Raw genomic sequence first — 6,109 nt, 5'->3', positions numbered from 1 at the left:
CTGCCTTTTTATGTTCAACAACTCCTAATATCATTCCTGGATCTAAAATAAGTTCAACATGTAGTGATGTGTAAGAGTATGAATCAGGTTCTACTATCTCCGATACCTTGAACTGTTACTTTTGTTACTTTTCTTCACACATCAGATGAAGTACAATAAGAGCAGACTGTTTTGTATAATTTCCTTTACTCTCTATGGGGGGGTATCCAATTAGGGACAAGGTTTTGGCCGCAAACAAAACCTACGGACCTCACTACCAATTTTGGATTACTGCAGGTATGCACGCTTCTTATACCCGTGGCAACCAACTAAAAAAGATTGGTTGCAAGTTTTTTTTGTGTGGCCAAAATCACGAAGGGTGAGAAAAAAACATAAAGGTTGGAAACTAACCAGTGTGTTCCAGCCGGTCCAGTGGTCTCCGAGGCTTCCTCCAGACACACATCTGGAAGGGTGGGGGGGGGAGCACACACACACCGGGGGCGGGGGGAGGGCAATAGAAATCACCACAGATTATTTTCTTTCCAGCAGTTGAATAGACAAAACCCCACAGCAGCGGGAAAAACCCATTGCCACTGGGTTTTTCAAAGCTCTGGGCACAATCGACTATGCCCCTATGAAAGTACATGAAGGCAAATGGAAGTAAGCAAAGGATGAGACTGTTCAACTGATGTACTGTATAATATAAAATATACATTTATGTATTTATGTTGCGGTAAAGAGATTTGCAGCTAAACATTGGAGGAACCTCTCTGCTCTTAAAAAAATAAAAATACATTTTGCAAATTGCGGTATTGAAGAAACTTTTTACTCCACGACTGGGCTATACATTCTAGCAGAGCAGAGCAGGTCCCTCTACTCCTACCCGCAAGATTTTTGAGGCTGAATCAGTATTTCTTTGGTTCAGTATTTTATGGTGATACAACTGGGGGTGTCACTGTGCGCTGGGGATTTTAATATATTATTTTAACACATAAAATGTATGTTTCTGCTGTCATTGTGCTCTGTTTGGATTGCTGAGCTGTAAATGGCTACCACTATGCCTTCATTTAATACCTCTTCTTTAGGCACATACTGTATTCTTCCTTTGATATCAGGCATCCTTTGCTGTCATTGCAGTGATTCTCTTTTTCTTTCTCCATTGCTAGTGTTGTCCCATCACTTCCTCTTTCCACACTCCTCTTATGCAGGGGATTTACCTACAATCAAAACCCAGATGGTCAAAATCTTGACAACCATTGATCGATGGACATGACTTTTTCATGATTTTTTCATTGAAACCGACTTGATCATACCTTACCATCCCAGTGGACCTTGAGGGGGAATATAATAGTGTGCCGAGCGCAGCGTGCCCAAAGCATGGAGAGCTCAGCGAGCCATGCGAGGGGACCCGGTACACTTATACGGTGTCCATCTCGACATACACACCCAAAAACAATGAAAAACTTGTGTCGACTTTTTGACCTGTCGACATTTTAATTTTTAACCTTGTCGGTATTTTGACCGGGATTTTGATTGTAGGTATTTCATACTAAACCCTTATACAGTACAGATACAAATGTCACATACTAGACAGCCGTGTTTTGATGAAGGTTTATTATTTACAGCTGAAAATAAACTTGTCTCCCTGACGGATGATGATGCAGAGAAGGTCTATTTTGACCATATAGAATTTAACAGTCTACCGGCAGAGAAACCTAGTGATCTGTCACAAAAAATCTTAAGACTAAAAAGGAAAGAGAATTGATGCTTCACGGGCAGTTCCTATCTGAATATCATAGGACAAAAAAGATCCCGAGGGGATTTCCGGTGACTAATACAGTACACCCACCATAGGGCAAACCAGTGCTGCGTTTTGCAGTAAATGGTGCAGCGTCTTAAATAAATGCTCCTTAGATTTGCTTTTGCTGGTGATAGAGGAAGTTGGCAATGAGCTATTTAAAGTTTGTGAACAAATCAAGATTTTTTACAGTATCAGTTTGCCATCCTTGAAATCAGACAGATCAGAAAATTGGTGTGATAAATTATAATCACAAATAGATTAATTCAGAGATAATTTAGTCTCTTTCAAAAGGAATAAATTGCAGACTGTAAACAACGATTATACCTCCCACCAAATTTATAGGTGATTGACTGGTGAATCAACAAACAGTATGTGTCAAAGATCTTATAGGACAGTGAGATACAGAGCTTCTAACATTATAGAAACCATCTCCTCTCAATCAGCTTCTGATTCAGATTCCGTGGCCCCACTACCACCTAGTGGGTTTTTTTAGGCCAAGGCCCCAGCTTGGTAACAAGTCCGGACCGAGGAGAACACTTCCGCTCCATTCGAGGAGGGGCGAGCACAAGAAGAAGGGAAAGAAGGAGGAGGCATTAAACACTGTATTTAATTTGTCCGATCATCGTTTAATCCAATCAGAAACTTCTCTATTGACATTGGGTTTGTCATTTGTACCGTCTTTTAAGCCTGACAAGTTCAATTTAGCTATTGATCATTATAAGTCTGGAAGAAAATTAAGACTTAGAGAGCATTTCATTAATTCTACTACAGACATTAAACGTGATACAGCTATGTCTACATTGTTCTCTAAACCTAGCTTGTTTGATCCCCAGACAAATAATACTAGTAAATATACCTTTTTGAGGATGACTAAATTTGATTTTGGTGATTCTACACCTTACTATAGTAATCTTACTATTGAACAGATAAAAACTCTCAAATCTCTACAAAAGAATGAGCATATCTTCGTTTGTCCCACAGATAAGAGCGGGCAGTGGTCATGCAAAATACTTCTGACTATGATCAAGAGATCAAATGCCAGTTGGCTAATAGGAAGACGTATGTGAGATGAATCCTATGCTAAAAATAAAAAAGAGTAGATTCTGCAATTGATTTTACTGTCAGTAAGGGTTGGGTAACTAAACAAGTATCTAACTTTTTGTAAGGTGATCATCAGGTGTGTCCAGCAATCTACAGTATACATTGCAGAGGGTGCATAAATTTTTGAACAACACCCCTGGCAGACCTATAATATCTGCCAGGGGGTGGTCTTCAGTATGCCGGCTGTCGGGATCCCGGCGCACAGTATACCGGCGCTGGAATCCCGACAGCCGGCATACCGACACTTATTCTCCCTCGTGCGTGCCCACAGCGTGGCGAGCGCAGCGAGCCCGCAAGGGGCTCATTTGCGCTCGCCACACTGATGGTAAGCCGGCGGTCGGGCTCCCGGCGCCGGTATGCTGGTCGCCGGGAGCCCGACCGCCGGCATACCATCCTACACCCCTGCCAGAGGTTCCATCTTACAGCCTCTAGCAATGTTTCTAAGACGTCCTAGTGGATGCTGGGAACTCCGTAAGGACCATGGGGAATAGCGGCTCCGCAGGAGACTGGGCACAACTAAAAGAAAGCTTTTAGACTACCTGGTGTGCACTGGCTCCTCCCACTATGACCCTCCTCCAAGCCTCAGTTAGATTTCTGTGCCCGGCCGAGCTGGATGCACACTAGGGGCTCTCCTGAGCTCCTAGAAAGAAAGTTTATTTTAGGTTTTTTATTTTACAGTGAGACCTGCTGGCAACAGGCTCACTGCATCGAGGGACTAAGGGGAGAAGAAGCGAACCTACCTGCTTGCAGCTAGCTTGGGCTTCTTAGGCTACTGGACACCATTAGCTTCAGAGGGATCGACCGCATGGAACTGGCCTTGGTGTTCGTTCCCGGAGCCGCGCCGCCGTCCCCCTTACAGAGCCAGAAGCAAGAAGAGGTCCGGAAAATCGGCGGCAGAAGACATCAGTCTTCACCAAGGTAGCGCACAGCACTGCAGCTGTGCGCCATAGCTCCTCATACACACTTCACACTCCGGTCACTGAGGGTGCAGGGCGCTGGGGGGGGCGCCCTGAGCAGCAATAAAAACACCTTGGCTGGCAAATATATCACAATATATAGCCCCAGAGGCTATATATGAGATAAATACCCCTGCCAGAATCCATAAAAAAGCGGGAGAAAAGTCTGCGAAAAAGGGGCGGAGCTATCTCCCTCAGCACACTGGCGCCATTTTCTCTTCACAGTGCAGCTGGAAGACAGCTCCCCAGGCTCTCCCCTGTAGTTTGCAGGCTCAAAGGGTTAAAAAGAGAGGGGGGCACTAAATTTAGGCGCAATATTGTATATACAAGCAGTTATTGGGAAAAATTCACTCAATGTAGTGTTAATCCCTAAATTATATAGCGCTCTGGTGTGTGCTGGCATACTCTCTCTCTGTCTCCCCAAAGGGCTGTGTGGGGTCCTGTCCTCAGTCAGAGCATTCCCTGTGTGTGTGCGGTGTGTCGGTACGGCTGTGTCGACACGTTTGATGAGGAGGCTTATGTGGTGGCAGAGCAGATGCCGATAAATGTAATGTCGCCCCCTGTGGGGCCGACACCAGAGTGGATGGATAGGTGGAAGGTATAAACCGACAGTGTCAACTCCTTACATAAAAGGCTGGATGACGTAACAGCTGTGGGACAGCTGGCTTCTCAGCCGCGCCTGCCCAGGCGTCTCAAAGGCCATCAGGGGCTCAAAAACGCCCGCTCCCTCAGATGGCAGACACAGATGTCGACACGGAGTCTGACTCCAGCGTCGACGAGGTTGAGACATATACACAATCCACTAGGAACATCCGTTACATGATCCCGGCAATAAAAAATGTGTTACACATTTCTGACATTAACCCAAGTACCACTAAAAAAGGGTTTTATGTGTGGGGAGAAAAAGCAGGCAGTGTTTTGTTCCCCCATCAAATGAGTGAATGAAGTGTGAAAAAGCGTGGGTTCCCCGATAAGAAACTGGTAATTTCTAAAAAGTTACTGATGGCGTACCCTTTCCCGCCAGAGGATAAGTTACGCTGGGAGATATCCCCTAGGGTGGATAAGGCGCTCACACGTTTGTCAAAAAAGGTGGCACTGCCGTCTTAGGATACGGCCACTTTGAAGGTACCTGCTGAAAAAAGCAGGAGGCTATCCTGAAGTCTGTATTTACACACTCAGGTACTAGACTGAGACCTACAGATAGTGCTGCTGCAGCGTGGTCTGTGACCCTGTCAAACAGGGATACTATTTTGCGAACATAAGAGCATATTAAAGACGTCGTCTTATATATGAGGGATGCACAGAGGGATATTTTGCCGGCTGGCATCCAGAATTAATGCAATGTCCATTCTATCAGGAGGGTATTAGAGACCCGACACTGGACAGGTGATGCTGACTTTAAAAGGCACATAGAGCCTTATAAGGGTGAGGAATTGTTTGGGGATGGTCTCTGGGACCTCGTATCCACAGCAACAGCTGGGAAAAAATTTTTTTACCTCAGGTTTCCTCACAGCCTAAGAAAGCACTGTTTTTTTTCTGCAGAATCTGCTCTTATCATTGCCAAGTTTTTTGAAAGACACTGGTGATTTTTTTTAAGCAAAATTGAAAAATTAAATGACGTCTCAGATGACACCCTATTGGTCACTCTTGACGTATCATCCCTTTATACAATTATTCCCCATGATTTGGGTATTGATGCAGTGAGGACGTTCATGATCAACAGTGACTTTAGTTTTCTCCCAATTGAGTTTATACTGGAACTGTTGGAATTGGTCCTTGTAAATAACCATTTCATGTATGAGTATGATTACTTTGTTCAAGTTGCAGTAACCGCAATGGGAGCGAATGGGGCACCCGCGTACGCGGACATCTTCATGCATGATTATGAGTCCACATATATCCTTCCTAAATACGGTGATAAAATAATTTGTTATAAAAGATTTATAGTTGATATTTTTCTATTGTGGAATGGCATTTGGGTTGATTTTAATTTTATGTTGACCGAAGTGAACTCCCTTGAGTCCTCAGTATGCTTTACTGGACAATTTGATCCACAATCAATGAATTTCTTGGATGTAACAGTGTTTCGTTATGGTCCAAGATTGGGAAATACATTTGTCAAAGTCAGAAAAATATCCCTTTGCACGCTGCCATATTTGCACCTCACGCTGGTCCGCGCTGCGCATGCGTGCGCTTTCCCGTGATAGCGCATACCCGCTGATGCGTGCACCCGCTCGCATCGGTATGCGTATTTACGGTAAAGAGTATGTAG

General features: G+C 44.3%; 1 protein-coding gene across 3 annotated transcripts in view; it reads left to right on the top strand.

The window, feature by feature from the left end:
- NALCN (sodium leak channel, non-selective) overlaps positions 1-6,109 on the top strand; it is a 1,296,054-nt gene that overhangs the window by 144,235 nt on the left and 1,145,710 nt on the right. The window lies entirely within an intron of this gene.

The sequence above is a fragment of the Pseudophryne corroboree genome, chromosome 2 (genome assembly GCF_028390025.1).
Source record: "Pseudophryne corroboree isolate aPseCor3 chromosome 2, aPseCor3.hap2, whole genome shotgun sequence".
NCBI classification, from domain to species: Eukaryota; Metazoa; Chordata; class Amphibia; order Anura; family Myobatrachidae; genus Pseudophryne; species Pseudophryne corroboree.
Note: the sequence above shows the minus strand (reverse complement) of the source record. Positions and strands in the feature narration are given on the sequence as shown.